Here is a 21,861-nt window from a genome sequence, read left to right as displayed (position 1 = left end):
AACTCCCTTTGCCTCTTGCTTCCTCCTTTATTCTCCTCTTGCTTCGTTCCTGACCCCCTTTCCCTCCCTCTCATGTTCCTTCTCCTCTTACTCCCATTTTTACATTTGACTATGAGTTTTGGAAAGACAGTATTTTGTTGTTTTTCAGAAAACACAGGAGGCCCTTCACCCTGTAGGATGAACCTTTAATCCAGACAAAAGTGAAAATGTTTTTTAGATATGGCAACAGGTGTCCGTCTTCTTCTGAAGCAAACCTAGCAGGTGGTGGTGTGGTGGTATCTCTGTTATCCCCAGTGGACGAGGTTGCTCCCATCATGCTTCAGACACTGAGGAATATTCCTGGGATGACTCTGTGAGATTAGTCTCAGCTTGATATGAGAGTACCAGTAAGAAAGAATATAGGATAAGAAGAATATATATATATATATACATATATATATATATATATATATATATATATATATATATATATATATATATATATATATATATATATATATATATATATATATATATATATATATAATTATTATATATATATATATTTTTTTTTTTTTTCTTCTCAATTTGTGTGTGTGTGTAGGGGGGTGGGGGGGTGGGAATGAGGTTAGGGTTATGAATGTTTTCTTTTTTGTTACCAAAAATCTGCTAATAAAAATGATATATTAAAAAAAAATGTTTTGAGTCAAAACACAAACTTGTCACTTCTAAAAAGAAGATTTACATGCTTTCTTTGTAGGAAAAAAGCATTAAGTAACAACTGATTTGGGCACTGATAATCTCATTTTAAATCATGAGTTTAAAACAAGCAAATAAATAAAAGTGAAACTATTTCAAGAACACTTATAAACTCCTCAAAGGGCATTTAAAAACAAGTAGAGAAATAAATAAAGGGTGATAAATTTGTCCTGACAGGATGAGGTCTGTGGACTGTGGTTTGGTTACTCATCATAACATTGTACTGCCAGAATCCTTTCCTCAATGACACCATGTAGTTACTTACACATATGCACACACAAAGGCATACACACACATACCATAGACGCAAACAGGCTGTGAGGGTAACTCTAAGAAGTCAAGACGAGTGGATTTCAGAGAGAGAAACAAAACTGTCTACCAGTCAGAGTGGTGGACGTCTGCTATCAGCTCCTGCAAAAGCTCCTCATCTGTATTCTGAACTGAGCCAATGTTTCGCCCATTTGCTTTAAAACATACATTTGTGTCAAATGAATGACGCCATAATCAATCTCCCAACCAATGTCAGAGCCAAGGGGAAAAACAATCCTACTCTTCTTTTTAACTCTACTATTTACAACCAGAGAAAGGAAAGTGCTAAACAACCACTCTACCTCATAATTTGAAGCACGGCAAGGCAGCCCTTCGCTCAGTTTACCCCCTTTAAATGCATTTAATTCATCTTAACGGAATAAATATGGCAGGAAGTATGAGAAATGACTGGAGAGTCGGGGATGTGCTCCACAGTGAAATCATATTTTAGTGCACTTACTATACCTCTAAAAGCCTGCTGATTTGTCCTCGCAGCGAGAGCGATGGCTCATGGGACTGAGAGGTAGAAAGAACAGCTTGAGACTGCTCGTTACAAACCTTTAAACCAACCTAAAATGCCAGATGCTCACGCTCGAATACGCCTTCAAAGTGCTTCTGCCATCATTTTTTTGTGCCAAATGCTCAGGAGGCTTAGTCTCAGAAATATCATATCCATATCCTTAAATATGCCTTCAAGCAGTGGATGTTTTTTACTGCCGTAATACTGGACCGACAGCTTTCTCCTAATGAATGAAATATTTGACATTGATCTGTTTCAGGACGAGAAGACTAAAGAGATTTTTAATTGATGAGGAGGAAAGTGACTAAACCCTACTGGAATTCTAATTTTTCAGACACACTGAGACAAATGTGTCTCAGTGCCATCCAGTCTCTTTTTTTATTTGGTAAACAACAATTTGTCTGGGCTTTGTGCCAGTAATCTTTAATACTGATGGCTTAACTCAGCTGAGGGTGTGGTATGCAAATTTTCAAGATGTTCCTGTGGCACATGTTAGTTTTCAACCACCCTTTCAGGGCTGCAGCAGAAATAGTGAGCAATGTTTTGAACTTGATCAATAATTTATTTGATCATCATTAGATCACTGTAACTGCTCCACTGTTCTGCTGTTTTTAGGATTTATACAGATTTTGGGTGAAGTCTTGAAAAAGAAAAAAATAAACTACATGCAGGCTCATGATAACCCCATTAGGCAGTTACTTCTACAGTAAAAAGGTTTTGAAGGTGGTCACAGCTGAAGTATGAGAGGTTGTTCTGAAAGTCATTCAGAGGCTTTAAACCTTTTTCATCTCCTGATTTTTTTAACATGACTTTTACGTTTTGATTTATTTTTGTTCTAGCTTTTGTTGCACTTCTAAACGAAGCTATATGACTGTTGAATATTTAAAGGCTCTACTTACCCAGGTATGTTAAGCATTCTGTGCTCCTGTAATGACGACACCCGGTGTGTGATTACACACTGAGGCAGCATTGTAACAGCATGAGTTGGTTGGGTGTAAAAAAAACACATAGTTGGTGTGCTGAAGCTTCTGTGGGTTTATTGAGTGATTAAAAAAACAGTTTTGTCCAAATTTAGGGGCTATATCCATCAAAAGGTGCATTTCAAGACTGATTCCAACACAATGGTACTTTGACCACTATCTACTATGTGGTCAAAATTTACTTTGACCGCCAAAGATACAAAGAAATACACTTTTAAATGAAGGACTTGGTTTAAAGATGCTAAGAGGAGGATTTGTTTTCATTGCACTCCCTCGCCCCCTTGTGGCCATAAGTCTCCACACGCTGATGTAAATTACTTTTAGCGAGGTGTGTGGTTTTTTTTTAATTAAATGGAGATCGAACTAAAACAAATTTACTTTGTTCAAGACAACTTTTTACTGGATACAATGCACAAAGGTAAGGTATTTATCAGTTAAGTTATGTGGTGCTGCGGTTTGAAACCTGACATCAAGCAAACTTTGTAGCAGCCAGCTATGTGTTAGCTAAACGCTAATTAGCCTTTAGCTCGGGCTGAATTACTCTCCAGTTGAGCTTTCTCCTACTCCTCTGTCCTTTCTCTTTCTGACAGTTAGACTCCTTTGTCCATCTTCACAACAAAATTAGTCAAAGAAAATGTTTTTAGCAGAGAAAAACACAGATCTATGTGTTTTATCCCTTCCCACTACTGAACAGGGTGGTGTTGGCCTAGACATGCTGTAAATCAAGTCCTGCTCGACCAAGTTGGAAAGGAAAGAAATAGCAATTTTAAATAACCTGTAACCAGCTTAATTTGTGCTGATTATCTAATTTTAAAATGTGAATTACAATCAGGCACATAAGGGAGCCTTTTTCAAGATCACTTGCAAACTTCTCACAGCCCCTTTAACTCAGTCAGGAGGCTAACAGTACAGGTGTTGAAAATCAAAAATGGTCTTGAAGTTTCATATTACTTTTAAAGTAATCAGTTAGGTTGCTGAAGTCATGTGGAGTAGGACACATTGGAAAAATGAGTTTCCAAGTTTCCATTTATGAACATTAGTATTTAACCCTTTAATAACGAGTCAGATATGGTAGCCCAAAAAATATACTAGTTTTTTTAAGTATCCCAGCCTCTATTTAACCATCAGATGACGCTAAGTCCAACTTCCAAATTTGAAAGTATTTGAACAACTCAAAATTGGAAGAGCAACCCTCAACCAAAGAGTTCAGGTGGAAACTTCAACAGGAAATCCTTTGTAGACCAGACCATCTCATCTTACTTCAGCCTGAACATTCTGCACAGGCCAGGGGATGCTACCCTTAAAATGGGACACAGCCTACAAGACTTTCAACTCAGATATCTTGATTATGGGCGACTAACTTGACAAAATATGGGTGGTAAAGACTCATATACTGGCTGTAGATTGTTATATTGTCCTCCCAGATAAAGCTCAACAGTGTCATAATTACGCATCAGCCCTGTGGGTTCCACCACCCTGTTACTGTGGATCAAAATAATGAGATTTGGAGAAAATATTTGAACTGGCAATATCTTTCTATCCTTCAATTTTTTTTTCTTGAGGAGGATTTTGCCATTTTCTTTTAATCTGTCCAAAAAATTCAGAGTCTGGTGATGAAAACAGTCCTGCTGGTGGAGGGTGCTGGATGTGTTGTTAAATTTTCCTTCAAGTTCAAACTATAAGACATTTTTCAGCTCATCTAAAAATGATTGAATTGCTCAAGGGATCTGTGGGTGTTTGAAGAGAAGACGGTTTTAATGAAAACTTGATCATTTTATGAATGTTAACAACACGGCTCTTTTTTGTCCTTCAGATTGTAAGCAAACGTTCTGATTTCTTAACACATAAACCCACTGTGTTGTCTTTTTGTATCTGGGTTCAAATGTCGTTGCCTGAAGTGTCGACAGGCTTCCTCAGTGTCAGTCTAATTTCTGATGAGCTTGTTTCATGCTCTGATCACTCTATATTTTCTCACTGAAACTGGTCCTCCGAGGGCTCGTATGGTGGCCACATCTGGCTGACTTTAATCCAGACTCCTCCTCTAACTTCTGATATGCTTATTTTTCCTTCTCTTATCTGGAGAGTTGCTCTCTATAACAACATTTTTTAAAGCAGGCATTAAGAGGCTTAGCGGCAGCAGTGCTTTAGCAGCCAAAAGGTCACTTTTGCAAATTGGGTTCATTAATCTTCTAGTGTATGGCAGCCCCAATGGGACACTCTTCATACACAGTCGCAGATTAAAATGAGGGGAAAGCGTTCGTAGATTAGCCCTAAAAAAACCTCTTGAAATGATAAAGACTCTTCAGACGAAGTTGAGACTTGGCTCTCTAAAGTCAGATTGCCAGTTTCACTCATATCAGAGGGAAAGAGAGCGCTGCTGAGCGAGAGAGAGGGGATATATGAGCCCAGAGTGGAGTTTGACTGAGCTATGATTATACCATCACAGATGATTATAGTTAGGCATTCCTCTGACCCAGTGCCTGACAGAATCCCTCACTCTTCTCTCTCCTTTTCTCTTTTTTTTTTACTCTCTCCAGATCTCTGGGTTTGTGCCAGCTCCCCCACAGCACTGAAGCACCTGCTCAGGCAGCAAGAAGTGGTATGAGCCCCTAGCTGCTGCTGCTGCTGCTGCATGGTACAGGTAGGGAAGTCTTCAAACAGAGCCAGTGGCTGCAGAGACAGTGTAAAGCCTCTTTGAGTTACTTCAGGCACAAAGGGCAAAAATAAAAATAATTTACACAAGGATGAGATTTGAGCGATGGTTGCCAACATTTCTTGTCTTGATGCATTCTTACAATCCTATTAGATCAGCCCCAGTGCCCCCTCGTGTTCCAAATGTGTTTACTTCAGCTAAGCAGATGTGAAGTACCAAAAATAAATTGGGCTTTCTCTCTGAAATAGAAAATAAATGAAAAGCATATTAGTAAGACTTGAAATACTTTTACACAAATCATCTAATATCAAGAACTAACAGTATGAAACAAGTGTGGTAATGTCACATTTGGGGTATCAAACAAAGGCAGAGGACACAAATGCAGACTGCTGTAAGTTCATGTCATCCAAAAAGGCGAAAAAAAAAAAAAAAGACTTAACTCTCAAAGTCCAGAGACCAAAATCTCCCATCAAAACCACATGTGGAGCCTTAAAGAAAGACTCTGCAGAAACACAGGAGATCACTGAAGCAATGCAATGATCTGGCACAGAAGGGAGGAAACACAGACTAAATACAACAAGCAAATCAACCACAGAAAAGACTAGCGATGTGTCTCACTACGTGGTCCAGTTTGGTCAGGTTTAGCTTGGTACAGTAAACCCTGATGTTGCCTAAAACCTGGAGAATTGAATGTCCTATTTGCAGATCTTGGCCAAAAGAAACAGAAAAAATGTACACTGTTGTATGTGCTTTGTGTCAGCTCAGTTTAAATCTATCTTGGCATGTAAACACATCTGGAATCATTTCACAGTAAAAGCCTTTTTTTCTCTGGAGAGACTACCCTTGCGTTCAGGTTAAGCTTTTATTCTGAAATTATGCCAAGGACAGTTTTTTGGCAAAAATTAGGAAGTACTTTTTTAGGGTTTTATTTAAGCCCACAGCTGGGGAAAAAAAAAGTTGTCTTGAAGTCTGTTGGCTGCAGGTAAGCTATTTTCATCATTCAGTAACATCAGACTACATTGAATATTTGTCTTGTTCAATTTCTTTTTCCCTTTACATCCATCTCTGTGCTCCTTTCTCTGCTCAGCTAGTGCTCGTTTTTTAAGCAAAACTTTTTCTTGATGAAGCCAACCCAGAAAACTGTAAAATACACAAAAAGTAGATGAAACAGCGCCATAATTAATCAAGGTACTGGGTTTCACTCTAAGAACTACTTAGGGATTATACACCATCTAGATACAGTTGGTACCCCGGCAATAGGATGCCCAAAAGGTAGGATGGTCTGGGGGGATTCTTTTGGTAACTTTGCCAACTTTGGATAGAAGAACCTTCAATGACTGTGTACCACTTAGTGGAAATGCAGCTTAAAAAAAGCCTCAATTTACAATCAGGGCAGGGCACACAATACAAAAGAGAGACAACATGGGCAGCAAAATTAGACCAGACACATCAGAAAATACCGAAAAAATAAACAGGAAACACCAAGGGCAAGGGAATTACCAGCAGAACAAATACTATAAATTAAATACAAGAAACCACACCCAAGGCACCTGATGCAGAGCAGAGGGGTCTTGTCACACCCCATGGTCTTCCTTCAAATGTAGACATTAAGCATTCAAGTCCCCAGCTTTATGAATCACTGTGAAAGATTGAAGACAAACTCTACCCAGCTTTGTTGTATTTACATCACAAAACAAGTTTCGAAAAGACGTCGTTCACTCCTTCATTGTCCTCATAAACCTAATCCAACTCCATTAAATTTTTACTATATCATAAAAGTGAAGCACATTATCATAATATTGTAATGGCCACGCTGTGAACTCAGAATCTTTAAGGATGCTCGTGAGTGTGTTGCACTTCCAGCGTCATTATCACCGTCTTGACCCTAATCAGTCTCCGGCAAATGCCAGAGAAAGGCCGAGTGAATTAGATCCAGGCCTACTAATAAACTTAATCAAAATATCATTTATCCATTTTGTTCTGACAAACCTTCGTCATAGTCCAGATGGCGTTGTGTGTTTTCAGTCTCTGTTCAGCCATCATGATGCTTATTAATAATTCACTTCTCATAAATGACTTATGAGCTCCTTCTTCACTTGTCTTTTCTCTCTTATGTTATGGTCTCCTGCACGCTATGGATGGCCAGCATTGGTCCACTAAACCAATGAAAAGCATGCCTGCTAAAAAAAAAAAAAAAAAGAAGGAGCTATAAAACTCGACTTGGTAATAAATGGTTTGTTTTGCCACTCATGGAAATGCTTTTGTTAGATGGTCACAACGCCTGGATTTTATGTCAAGCCACACTTAAAGTAGTCGTCTAATGTGGTTTTCTGTGCTGATAATAAAACACAGGGGATTCAGGCTATGACAAACTAGTCATCGCTCACATAATGAAAATTATTCTCACCTAAACATTGTCATTAAGGAGACTTTAAAGCCTCTAATGAAACTGAACTCATAAAGCCTTCTTGTAATGATCAGCCAGGGTGCAGATGGGATTTGATGCTGCACACTATCTCACATACACACAAGACGCACACTTGCATTCAGAATTCGTATTTCATATTCTATCTACTGGGTGTGTAATGACGCCCGTTATTAAAGCGGGTAATTGTCTTACAGTGGTGCTGCGTTATTGGATCCGGGGGCAGCTCTGCAGACACTCAGAGGCAACTGGATGTAAAGTCGCTGAGCAGTGAAATAGGGAGCAGGGCTGAGCACACACACACACAAGATGGTATCAGCATCAAAGGGAGATGCTAGCATTGTGCTGTGTGACCCTTGTGAATGGCATTCAGCCCACCTGTTACCCTATCCCCCCTGAGACTCCCACTCACTCTGTCCCCTTGCCTCCTGGAACCAGACACTGGGTCCATGTGATTACAGCCGCTCCTCTCACAGAGGGCCGCGACGAACATCTCCGCACAAAGGCATCTAAAGATAAATAGCTAATCCGTTCTCTCTTGTCAGAAGACCTACTACGAGTACAGGTCGTTATTCACAGAGGAAGAAAATGCTTTTCTTCTTCACTGGCAGACTTATTTAAGTCTTCAGGATCCTTTGCCGTCTGTTAGCTGAATACTGAAGCTATCTGAAGAGGAATATATCCCCCTGCTTTTACCACCGCTTTTAACTCAACCCTGCAGCCAGACTGCCAGATTTGCCATTCGACTGCTGTCATTACATTTCTAATCTGCTCTGCCAGACTCATCCCTGTGTTTCACATCTTACTTTTTCCTGTTCTTCAAAGTAGTATTTTTATGCTCTGATGAAGCCGGCCTGACAGTCTGATTCATAAAACACAGGGTTTCACTCAATTCAAATTGCACACAGTGAAAACATCCAGACTTTGTACACTGCTTATATGTTAATCATTACCATTAACCTCTGTAAATGATGATGCCATGTGCACATTGTCATACGTTGTGAAAGTTGTGAAACAGAGGTGGGTTAGATTATGGAACTATGATGGTTTGGTTTCATTTATAAAATCATGAAGCTTGAGGGTTAAAAATAAAAATATAGATCCATTCATAGCCAGCAAAAACATGCATGCTTTTTGAAAACAGAAGTGGCATTCACTCCACTCATCTAGGCGAAATAGCAACCTTCAAATTCTGAATCAAGAATTTTGCCAGCTTATAAGTGCAGTTATTGAGTGGTCGGATGTTGGAATCAACTATCTAACCCTGGGCTCAAGTTGCTCAAGATTTAGACGGAATCACAACTATTTCACAGCAGCCTGTGTGTTGGTTTAAAGAGTGACCCTGTTAAATGGCAGCTTACAGCTGAATATACTAAATCAAATATTGATAAACAAGTACAGTTTAGCAGTTAGAACGGTCACCCTTTACATCAAAAGTCTGGTGTTGACTGAGCAGCGGCAAGCTATAAGACAAAAGGGTTGTTGTTAATCCTGATAATCCCCATGTTTTCACTCTGATTAGATCGTGAAAAAAGTTGCTTTCAAGCCAGAAGAGGAAGAGTAAGTGACAGTTGTAATATCAGTTAACAGGGGAAGAATTCATGTTAATATTACAAATATAACATGACAAATATTAGAAAAGCACTCAGAGAGCAAAGACCTCTGACAAGCATATTGTGATTGTCATGCAACACTTTGGTCCTACTTTAATGTTATACTCCCTTTCAGCAGACTGTCTGCTACAATTTGGTGTTAGTTGCAGGTTTGTACGATAATTTGTCACCTGACAGTCTTGTATTGTTTTGCAAAGCAATCCGACCATTTATCGTGGAGTAATATACACATATGGTAAAAACAGCCTTATTTTACAATGATAAAGAATCCTTTAAAAAAATTCCTGGATCCAGACAGTGATCCAGATCAAATTTAATCACTTCTTCTTAATCCCATTTTGATCATTTCCTGTAAATTTCATAAAGATCTGTTCGTTAGTTTTTGAGTTATGCTGTTCACAGTCAGACAAACTCCCCCCAAAAGATAACGTGCTTGGAGGAGGTAATAAGTGTGCTGGCTAGAAAGCCAAACACAAACACAATCATTCTCCATCCAGAGTTAAATGTTGGATGTCGTTTTCTAGCTTACTCATTGTGACCCAGGTCTCATACACGGTGGTCTTGTGTGCTTTGTCTGTACATGACTACTTGTAAAACAGTAAAAACAATGAATGCTTGATTCCTTTCTAGTCTCCATGCTGGGCTGCTCTTTCAAACATGTTTGGCGTGTGAATGTTTGTCCACTTGCTATCACACAGGTCAGATTGATAACAGTTACAGCCTTTCTTGGTAATGATAATCCCCTTGTGTATCTTGACAATCTCTTTCACTCAGCCGTACAGCACACGGGTCTGTGATGAAACCAAATTGAGTGTGCAAAATGAAACGATTAAAATAAGCTACAATGGAAAGCATCTGAATGATGTTAATGGAAGGAAATGATGTTTACCCACCCTAACCTTGTATTTAAAATTACTTAGACATTAAATCGTTCAGAGGTAGATGACACTGGAGTGTGCGTTCAGCCTTAAAAGAAGTAACTACAGGATGAATTATTGTATTATTGAATTAAACACTCTAAATTACCACAGCTCCACCATAAGACAGCAAAATGTTGCTCCCAGCAAACAAACAGGGTTGTGATTTACAAATCTGACATTATCTGAGAAGCATAGCACCAAGAATGGTCCCAGTACACAGGTAAAGGAGCTGAGAGATTTGTAAAATAAATCTGTTCCTGTAGAAATGAGCACTGTTCTGTAATCTGTCTTGTAAGCTTCTGACAACACCAACTAGCTGTGTATCTGAGGCTAAAACACTTCAATATCTTTAGGATGACTGCAGTTGACTGAGTTTAAAGAGTGAATGTGTTTTATTTTTTTTCTACTACCCATATCTATTTTAAAAGGCTCTGGAAGCCAGTGACATTAGAAGATATGATACATACAAGAGGATTTAAACTATCATCAGGGAAGGAACAAATGAAGGCAGTCCTTAATAAGGAGAAAACGATGATGCACCATCTCTAACCCTGGATCCATGGCACAAGTCAAGATTCACTTTGAGATTTGCCCTTTCATTGCCTCTTTGTCTTTAAAACAACAAATCCATCCTCCTTTACAGCGTCTTTGAACCCTGGCCCCACAAACAACATTAATCTAGTTCCTGTCCAGCTGTGCTCAGTGTGAGGCAGAGCTGGCAGCAGAAGAAGGAGGAGGTGGACTCAGACAATCCCAATACCCTGCGGTCTGCGTGAAGCCAGACAGCTGGTGTCATTGGAGCTCTCCTGACTTAAACCGCAAAGGTGATTGCTCAGTGGGGGCCGGGGATTGGGATAATAGTTTAGTATCTTAAACACAGCTCTTAACGGGAGTCATTTTATCAGCAGGGAGCTTTCGGGAACAGGAACAGTCCATGGACACACTGTTACAGGAACAGAACAGCTCAAAGCCACAGGGGCACACACACACAGGGACGTAAAATTATCTGTAGCTATATCTAACCTTTTTAATTAGAGTCATCATGTTGGTGTTAGAAGTCGATGAGGAGGGTACTTTGTTGCAGAGGCTGATGGTGTCTCCTTCTCGCTTTTAGGAGAGCATGAGGCAGGGAGCCATTATGCCTGTCTCAGTCTGCTCAGCAGACACTTTAAAAACAGTGCTCCTCAAAAAAGTGTGAAAGCTGTGCCCAGAGGAACAAAAACACAGCATCCAACACTCAGGAAAGTTCAGAACTTCTTACCAGGAAAAAAAAAGTTCCTTATGAGGGCAAAACTCTCCGTGTGGATTAGGCATATGTGCGAGCACTGTAAAAACACCACGCTGTGTTTTGCTAACGCACAGTGGCACACTTCTTCCAGTATTTACATAGCAACTGGAAAAGCCAAGCTCCTTCCTCTCCTGCCAGACCAAAGGCAGCAAGGCACGAATAAACAGGCCTTTCAGACCGTCCTGTAGAGATCTGTTTTTCTTTTACCAACCGCCACATGGATGTTCAAATATAAAGGTCAATGTCAGGATTTTCTTCACCCACATAATGAACAGTAGGGGGTTCATTGCCTGCCGTATTGACAAATTCAAAACCATTTACCCCTAAATAAGACAGAAAAGGAAGAGGAGCAGGGAATAAAGGAGGTTTACAATGCCAAATATGAGCTGGGCATTTAAAGGAGCATTTCTTTAAGTGCCTGTTTCAGTAGTGCAAAGTCAATGCATAAAAAATTGATGTTTTGACGTCCTCAGTTATGTCAGAGTGATTACAGTAAGAAGTTAAACTCTGTCTGCGTGGTCGATGCCCGTTTCTGCTCCGTCAAGTTTTTGGGAATCTGTGTGATTCACCCGCCAAGCATCTTCCCATCTGCTCCATTCACCTCAGTCACATCCTTCACATCAAGCCCCCATCTCTTGTCTCATGAAAGGCAGTCCATTACTGCATATTAGCAGCAGAGTGAGGCAGGGAGATAAGGGAGGTTGCTGATCAAACACACAGACAAATCGCCAGTGACAGAAACACACATTTGTTGCTCGACGTTTAGCTTTGATCTCTGACTCTGCCAAGAGCCAAAGAGAGAGGAGAGCCTCAGCCTTTGAACTGGGGCTTTTCAGAGAAGGTCTCCCTCTCTCTTACCCTTACAGAGATCTGTGTGTACACTTTACATACTTATCAGTTGCAATCTCTCTCCACGATGGATCGCGCCTACACATTCAGCAGGACAGTGAGGGGTTGGATGTGGTACAGGGCGGAGCAGAATATCCACATCACTGACAGAGAACATGACACAGGTGATGTTGATGGTGATTATTTGAGACGGAGGGCCTCTGGTGGGCTGACAGAGGTCTATTATGATGAAGGGAATGTTCAAGGTTTAACAGCAGTGTCCTTGTAAAACCTTCGCTCACTTTTTAAATCACATTCGAAGCAGCTGTGGTATCAACAGGTCGTGATTGGAGGACTGGGGTGTAATTATGTTTCAATCTTAAGTGCAGACAAACACATAAAGTTCTGATTAGCCTTTGCTATCTTCTAATCTCCCAATCTCCAATTTGTTGTCATACCTCGTTTCATTTTGTTTTGTTTATATCCATGCATATGAGCACAAACACATGCATGCATGCACACACACACACCGCAGAGTGTGAGATTGTTTTTGCTGCATAGTAATAACAGATAAGTGGCTGCTGTGTGTCTAAGCTGTCAGCCATGGATCATCTCATTTCCTGACCGGACTGCCCCGGCCCCATGTGTGTTATTACAAACAGCCTGGATCATGTGACAGGGGAGGGAGATTACTGGAGAAACTAATTGAGGCTGCTCTGTGTGTTCTCCGCTGGAGAACAGTGGGGGGACTGTTTGGCCAGGCGGACTGATACTCGACCCTCCTGAGTCCCCTGCAACCACAAACTGGCCATTACAAACGATGACCCTGTCGAAGCTAACGGACCTGGCCAGCCTGTCGTGAACCAGATCGCTCTTTTGAAGCTTGGGGATTCCCCAAATGCTGTAGGGGGTGTATGGGTATGGGTTTAGAAGGGCACACACACACACACACACCTGGCTCCACATGTAATCTGGCTGGCGAGCTTTTGAGCCAGGCTCAGACTGCAGGAGTTTCAGGCCAATTAGGACTGATTTGCCCCGTTAGAGAATTGAAGGAGACGTTTGGTTTGGGTCCTCGGTCTATACCAAAGTTTGGCCCTACAGATGATTCAGTTTCACAGATTCAGTCTAAAAACTGCCAACAGCTCAGTGAGAATGATCAGATGTCTTTGGTATCAAGGATTCAAACTATGAATGCTTTCAGGATATTTCCAGAGGATAACCAGCAGCCTTATTCAAATTGAGCCTCTATAATGCCTCGCCTTCGATACGAACATCACAGGGGTGTGATGGTGCCACCTAATTGAGCCAGATTCAGAGGTAGTAACAAAGAAATTACAAAGGACAACTGAGTGTGTTTACCTCTAATGTTTCCACAAAGCTGTAATGCGATGCGAGCTCACACTTTGGGGTCTAATATTGAGCTGTTGAAGGGTCAATATAAAGTACGAAGGTGTGATGATAGTAGAGCCCCTTTACACCCAGGCAACATCTGGCACTGGAAAATTAGATTAAAGGGGAGATTCAAAAAACTGCAGCTCTTAAAGTGTTCACTTAACACAAGCTGCAAAACCACTACTCAGTAAAAACATGTTTAGCTTTGTCCAATGTGTGCTTTTTTTTTCAAAAGCCTGTATGGGGCATGGGTTAAAACCCATCTGTAAAGATAACATATAGCGTGAGAGTCACACTCAGTTTAAATAACTATAGGTGTGGTTTAGTTGATTGACAGCCAGATGCATTAAAGCTGATTGACAGCTCCAAATTGCCTGCAAAAGTTGGTCTGAGTCAGTAGACACTTTGTGACTCCAGAATGTCTCTGTAACCTGTAGGTTGGACACAGAAGTGAACTTCCAAGTGAGCATGTTTTATGAAAAAAAAAATTACTTTGGCTCTTGCTCTGGGGACATAGAAATAAAAGCACATTAGCTGAGTGTGGATGCAAACTGCACAGTATCCCAGTCCAGTGTGTTCAACACTCTTGCTGTCTTATACACACTGCAATGTCCGTGAACACTTGAGCTCACTGCAGGAACCATTGATACCAACCTACAAATAGTGACCTAAGTGCATGGACAGAAGTCTGGTGTGATTTATTGCATTTTTATTGTATGCTGCCGCCTGGCCCGGTTACTCTTATAAAAGATTTTTTTTTTTCTCAAGGAGACTTTTTACCTTGTTAAATAAAGGGTTAATATTACACAATGTCATTATTTTCTGTTACTAAGTTTATGTATTGTGTCATTACTTTTTCTCACCTTGAAATACATAAAAAAAATACAGGCACATCAGCCTAGCATGGCTGCAAGAACCCTAAGCTGCCCAAACTGTCTGCACAAGTTGATGTCATTTCAACCGCTAATGAAAAGAATTAAATGAAAGAGATGCTTTTCTACATAAATATTAATAACATTACTGAAGAAAGAAATAAAACACAAAGATTGCAAATAAATAAACATGGCAGTAGGTGTGTCAGTGACTTTAACTATGCTAAATAGTGTTTATATACTATATATCTCCCATCATTGAGGTCCCACATGTTTTACAGTCTAATGTTATGGTGCCTTGTAAAAGAGGCAGAGAGTGAAAGAGAAGAAGGGACAGAGTTAACAAAACATGTTAGATTTGTGGTTAACATTTTCTAGCTTTCTGTTGACAGGAGAAACAAAATGGCACAAATTCAACTCTAGTTCACACTAAAGAACAGACATCCCTTTTTGGCAGCTGTTCCTTTATTTTTTCATCAATGTTTAAGAAGCTACCAGGTTTTTTTTTTTCCTTACAGTAAAGTTTAACTGGAGCGTTTTGTAATCAGTCTACTCTGTTTTGTTTACCTGTAAGATCATAAAGTGCTGCTAAAGCGGTAGGTGTTGCCTCTGACCTACAGGATAATCTCAATGACTTTCTGTCATGGGTGATGCTTTTTTTTCGAAGAAGTCTGTATATTTGAGATTAGAGAGGAGAATGTCTATAAAGTTTCCCTTGTGTGTGACGCAACCAAATTTGAAAGTGGTAGGGATTTAAAAGCTCCTGTAGTCCAAGCACGGCTTCGTTCACAGTGGGTTTTAACTGTGATCTGACTGAAAACACCCTCCTTTATAAAATGTGAAAGAGACATAAAACACAAAGTAATATTCTCTGGACCTCACTATGCCAGTGCAATGTATGCATATATACTGATGTGAAGTCAGCCTTGAACACCACTTTCAGCGTCATCCTTTCCCCCATGTCTTGACCCAGCTACATTATTGATGCTGAATGTTACTCCTGTGTCCGTGTACGACAACTGCTCCGGTCATAGCGTCACCAGCCCTGGCTCAGAATATACAGTGGTATTGTTGCCAGTAGTACAATGGAGCAAGAAAGAGGCCACAACCGGCAGCTAGAGCCCACTGGTCCTTACACAGGAACAACTGTCAGCTAGGATTTACTCTGAGTGAAGCAGTATGGCTGTCATACTGAGCTATTATTATGACACAGCCCTGGGTCAGGCTGGGACTCCAGGGTGAAGCAAAGTGATCCCGTGCCATCACTTTCAGCTCTGCTTTTTCATAATACAGCATACTGTAAGGCCACAGCAAAGGCACATCCACATTAAGAGCTGCAGAAAAATATGTCTTGACAAGATGATGTACACCTGAAGGTATGAAAAACGCAGGCGAGAAATTCATTCTGTGTTCATGAGGAGGCTTGGAAAATATGATGGCACGAGACCTTCTTTTTTAACAACACTTACCCGCTGACCCCTAAAACCCTCTACCCTCACATAACATAAACATTTATGTAAACAAAGCACTTTTAAACACCAACCCAAACACAGTTCCCGCTAGAGAAGATCCAGGCCCTGTTCACTGGAGCAGACAGTGGGGGATGGGTTTGAAGAAGCAGAGAGGGATTGCATTTCCACTCAGGATATGGCCCCTGTGTTTTTTATGTGCAGCCGGCCCCAGGCGCGGCCCAGTTCCAGCTTAGTGCCAGTGCCAAGGCTAGCACAGGCGCCGAGGCTGGCTGGACAGGTCTGATAGCACTTTTACAAGTGGGAATCTGAGAGCCACTGTGCTTTTAGAGCCTGGCTACTTGTGCTGCATCTCAAATGACATCCTCTCGCCACCAATAAAGCAATAATCTTGACCACTCCTGTGTCAAGTGGCTCTCTGGTCATAAGTAATGCACTGTGTGTGAGACTGGGTGATTTGATCTGGGCTCTTGGGAGCGATCGCCTCTCTTGGACAGGGTTCTGAAGTTGGTAGGATTGGAAATGGCTCATCCGCACTGGTCATCAGTGGAAGTATTTGCTGGGCAGTTGAACACTGGATGGTGGCCTCATAAGCACAAACAACCCAATCTATCCAGCTAGTGTCAGATCTTGTGGGAACCCTAGCTTTGACTGAATGGCTTGTATGCGATGGCTGCTTGAATTAAACCCTTCAGAGTCCACTCAGGCTTCAGTGATAGTGATAGAAACTGAACTACACTGAAAACATACAAATTGCAAGCCACACACTACACTGCACAAACCACAGCGGATGAGATTTCATGCACAACATGCTCGAGCATTACTTCCCTTTCAAATGAGGTGACTTAAAGGGACAGCATCATTTTGAAAATCATGCCAGCAAAATAAAATGATTTATTGAGATCCCAGCTAATTTCCTCTGCTCACTGGTGTTCCAGCCCACAGACTAACTGATGATTATGCAAGTTGAAAGATACAAGTGCAGTGGGCTGAGTAGCAGTGGATCTGAAACATGAAGGTAGTCCAACAACCATTAACTGAGAATCGCTCTCATCCCTCTGATGCACCATCATGACTGAACTTCCCTACGCTTGTCATGACTACATGAGACAGATCTTGACATATCATACGGGTATGTATTACACTCCCCTGAGGTCTGGGTGGATGGCAAGACAAAGTTAATCTAGCAGAGGTTCATGACCTCAGTTAAAGCTCCGACTATGGGCCATGCCAAAAAAAATGAATATACTTCCCATGATGCTCCTCCCAATAGTATCTAACAATTGATTCCTAACCTTCTCTTTTACAGATCAGTCTTTCAGTGATTCTTGTCTGTTGGAATATACAAAAAAAGTCTGAAGGCAAGTTTGATTGGAAGCCAGAAAACCTTTCATGGAGAAATTGATAGCACACAAAAACCGAGAATTGCACATGTACTTCATCATCAGAGGCAGGTAAAAAGAGGTGAGATCTCATTGGCCACCACAAAACTCCTGACAATGATTAGTTGTTGGTTTTGTCTGAAGCAGGACTGCAAAACACTTTGAAGTCATAACAAATGCTGCTTAGCTTTCTTTGCATTTGTTATGACTTCAAATTTGACTTTGCGTGAAATTATTAATCAGATCCTGAATAATTACACGTGTTGTATGTTTATATGTTGCTACTTTGTTCAACTGCATTCATTTAGACATTAAGATTTAGATAAGACAATGTATTAGATGATAAAAATGTGATCTAATTAAAAAGATAAAGATTGGCTTCTGTTTTGGACATTTGTCTGCTTTACTTCCACAGCCAAGAAAAAAGCTACATTTCTCTGATTAATTATGCTGACATAATGTGTACGCATGCAACCTTGTCCACTTTACAGACCTTTGATTCAGTGGATAATGCATCCCATCACTTTATTACCCATGCAAAACCTCCTACTCATCACTGCATTTTTTATGATCTTGTGGTTGGTGTAAAATTGATTTTATACAGACGTCACTGGTATATTTCCATTAACAAACTAACACTGCTGGGAAAACCCCCATCTTCTTTCTTTACTGTTCTTTTTGTTGACTTCACTGGAGTTCCAGTCAGGACCCTTTAATTTTTTGCTCTTCACTGTACCTACAATTTTGACTGATACATACCTTATCCTGAAATGCACCATGTGCTTGGATTAATCTTTAGAAGGAGCTCAAAATAGACATATTGATATTACTTCACAAATTTAAGGTTATCATAAAAGATGTGGTGATAGAGGCATGTGGTTGTTTTTCTTTCTGAAACATCATTGTATATTTGAATACTTCTGTTCTTTCCTGTGATTTTGTATGATGTGCTGTGTGTGCCTTTTATAATTCTGTATGGCTGCTTTTTTGCCTTGAGTTTTTATCCAATCAGATTTTGCCCCTTTGTTGTCTTTTGGTCAAATAAAATCTGACCTAACACCTGTAAGGGTATGATTAAACACCCATTTTTAAATCAATTAAATGAGGAAATTTCCATATTGTTGTCAGATGAGATGATTAACGGCTGGCTAAAGAAATATAGATTCTTTTTAATATTTCACACTGAGTGACACATTTGATGATTAAAAATTTTTGGGGGTTAGAAAATAATTCTTACACATGTCAAAAAACAAACAAAAAAAAAAGTATGAGGAATGGTTTGTCCAGAGGGGGCGCCAAAATTGACACTGGCAGGAATATCTTTGCCGCAGCTTTAAGAAAGCAGGGGGACAAAGTTTAAGAACATGATATAATTGATACACTAACTTAAGTATGTTGGAGGTCAAAGTAAGCATAACTAATACTATTTCATCATCTGAGTGTGTCTGCCACTTCTGTATACGTCACTGCATGACTTGGGCCCCACAATCAAGAAAGTCTAGATTCGCCCCTGGTCACCATGTCACATGAGTTTGTCTCCTCACAACATTAGCCCCAAGGAAACAGCACAGATGGCTTTAACACAGTTTAAGTCACCCATCCATTAGCCTTTTTGTCCTTCAGAGTTAATTGATGAATCAAATAATCAAAGCTAAGAGGTTCACAGCTCACATCTACCTGCATCTTGGATAATGTTACACGCTGACAGCAGCGTTAATGCACGGCTTGTATTTCCGACCCTTGAGGCACTTTCATTATCCCATTGGATTGATGTGAATGAGTTAGCGTTTTACACAGATTGGACATATTAAAACCAGCATGTTCAAGGATGTGGTGAATAACTGGCAGAGACAATTAGAGCAAATTTGCAGGTACACTCCTGGTTCATTATGGAATTATCGTCGTCATTGACCATTCAGCAGCACCGTGAAAATGATAACACCCCATTATGAGGAATATTGTGGAGCAGCTAGTTAGTATGCCGCTGTGTGGTGAAGTGAATTTGTTTATTTACGGCTGGCTGGCCTTTGATTACTTAACATTTGACAAGAACAAATTCACAGTCATGCCAATTTTCTTCTGAACCATCCAGCGTGATAAAGACAACAGGGCTTTGATGGATTCTCTCAGGGGACTGATCATGTCAGCCAGATAACAGAACACCCGTTAAAAGACACATACCGCCTCTTTTGAACACATTTGATTAGGTTTGTAAATTACTTGCGTTCCTTGTGGAGTTGCCTTCAGGAAACAGAACTTGATGAGCAAATGGAAGTCAGCATATGATTGCATCTTTGCATGCAATTATAGTGAGTTGTGGGCCTCCTTTCTGTTGACTTTTAGGAAAATCGGCATCACTGGCACATATATAAGCAACCTATAACGCTGACAAATAAGCTTCAGTACAGGGAAGGCACAACTAGCTGCTTTAATGGAAGAATCATACAACCTTGATGTATTATGAGCAAACAGCAAATGAATCAGGCTGAAAAAGGGAGAGGGAATTAGCATCGAGATGGCCCTCCTCCCCCCCAGCCCTCCGCCAGCCTCCCATCATTCATTATGATGATCTATGGCTGCTCTTTATGTCCTGACTTGATATTTCAGACTCATGCGAGGTGTGGATCATTAGGGAAAGCTTTTACCATTAATAAGCAGACGTTGTTTACATGACTAATACTCTACGAGGCAATGAGGTTGAAGCATTTAGAGAAGGGCATTCATCTTCCCCACACCAGTAAATATCACCCAGATGCTATTGAAATTTACTGGGCTATAGGGAAGACTGCTAGAGTGGACTGACTTCATCATGTCAGGTGATGCTAAAGGAGAGGGAGGATAGAGGGAAGGAAAGGATGGAAGGAACTGAAAGCAGTAAACTCAGTGAATCAGAAAAGGTTCATAAAGATTTGTTTGCTCAAACCAAAGTTAATACCAGAAACTTCACACAGGTTTAAAGGTATCAGAGTATATTTGGACTAAGGAGTGGCCCGGGTTTGGCTGTTTGCTCAGAACGATAGTCTTTTTTAGCGTTTTGGTTAACGCAATTAATATTCAACCAGAGGTAAACAAGCCACAGGGCTATCAGCTTGCTCAGATACCAAGCAACAAGAAACACTGTCGGGTTGACTCACAAGCATCCACACATGCAAACACATGCAAAGCAACTGTGTATGTTGGAGATATTTTTATCCTCTAACAGTTGATCGGCATCAAAGATCTCACACAGGCAGAAACAAAGAAAGAAAACTGAGCATGTGAGTAAAAATACATTGAATGCAGAGGCATCAGTGCAAACATGAAGGAATTCTGCAAGACGGAGCTACATAGATATTTTCAAAATATTTTTTCCAGTGAGCCAGGTGCAAACATGTTTGTGTTTGTAGACATGTTGGAATGCATGAACTATCATGCTTTTGTTTCTCAAGCAGGTATTTGCTGGTTACATGTAGTAGATCCAAAGTTTTAAACTGTGACTTAGGGCACAGTCACACTGGCAATTCTAACCGTGCTGTATTCAGGCAAGATTGTCCCCCCAGCAGCACCGTTCCCCCACTGGAGAGGACAGCTAGCGGCCACACAACTCCAGACTATGATCCAGACTTTAGCATTTACACACATATGGCCCGCCTACATCATCATGAAGCGTCTGTTCACACAAAGCAGGATCTCATCAGAGTCAGCACAATGGGACACAGAGAGCAGTGCTACAACTTTTTGGCTTATGGTAAGTTGTTTTGTTCTGTTACAGCCCTCTAACACCTCCCATTATATTTAAAATGATTGTCAAGAGGAGCAATCGCGGCGATCATACATTATGGATAATAGCTCATGGCTGCATGCTTTCACTCATGCATGAAGTGAACCGTGCTGAAGCCCATCTCTCAGAAACATGCCGTAGCAGAGAAAGGAATCATGCTTAGGTACAGTACAGTTGCGGTCACACTGGCCAAATGAACTGGGCTTTAGGGCTAAAGCGTTTGCCAGTGTGACCACATCCTTATATGCTGTCTTTGCCAGATCTCCCTATATCACAATGTGTTAGGACAAACTCAGACAGACACACATCGTGGTATTCCACTTGCAGCTGTTTCCAACAGTTTTGTCAATTTCATAATATCACAAAACCAAAAATGCCGTCTTACCTTTGTGGACCAGTGACTGTGCAAAGTGACAGGCTTTTGGAGAGTGTAGCATTGTTTCAGGCGCAGTGAAGCAGGACACCATTGTCTGATCATTCTTTGCACTCTGCTTATCGCTTCAGATAGACTTCCAAAATGGAAGACACTGGCGTCACCTGCAAGGAACACAGAGATGTAAAAAATTATGCATGCTCTACTGGCTTTGAGGTCAAACATGGTCAGCATTTTGTTTACCTGATGGACAAACAGAAAATAGTATGCAAACACTGACAGACTGGGGTGACTTACAAGTTAGGGGATACAAGTGATTCAAAAGGTTTTGAGAAG

At 40.6% G+C, this 21,861-nt stretch overlaps 1 long non-coding RNA gene across 1 annotated transcript in view; it reads right to left on the bottom strand.

Moving 5' to 3' along the window:
* The window catches only part of LOC141787878 (uncharacterized), a 131,025-nt gene extending 109,399 nt beyond the window's left edge, over positions 1 to 21,626 (bottom strand). Inside the window, exon 1 of the long non-coding RNA XR_012598096.1 lies at positions 21,538 to 21,626. This is a non-coding gene — a long non-coding RNA (uncharacterized LOC141787878). The remainder of the gene's footprint in view (positions 1 to 21,537) is intronic.
* Between the last annotated feature and the right edge of the window lie 235 nt (positions 21,627 to 21,861).

The sequence above is a fragment of the Halichoeres trimaculatus genome, unplaced genomic scaffold (assembly GCF_033239565.1).
Source record: "Halichoeres trimaculatus isolate MK-OKI-2021-1 unplaced genomic scaffold, fHalTri1.1 fHalTri1_scaffold_3, whole genome shotgun sequence".
NCBI classification, from domain to species: Eukaryota; Metazoa; Chordata; class Actinopteri; order Labriformes; family Labridae; genus Halichoeres; species Halichoeres trimaculatus.
Note: the sequence above shows the minus strand (reverse complement) of the source record. Positions and strands in the feature narration are given on the sequence as shown.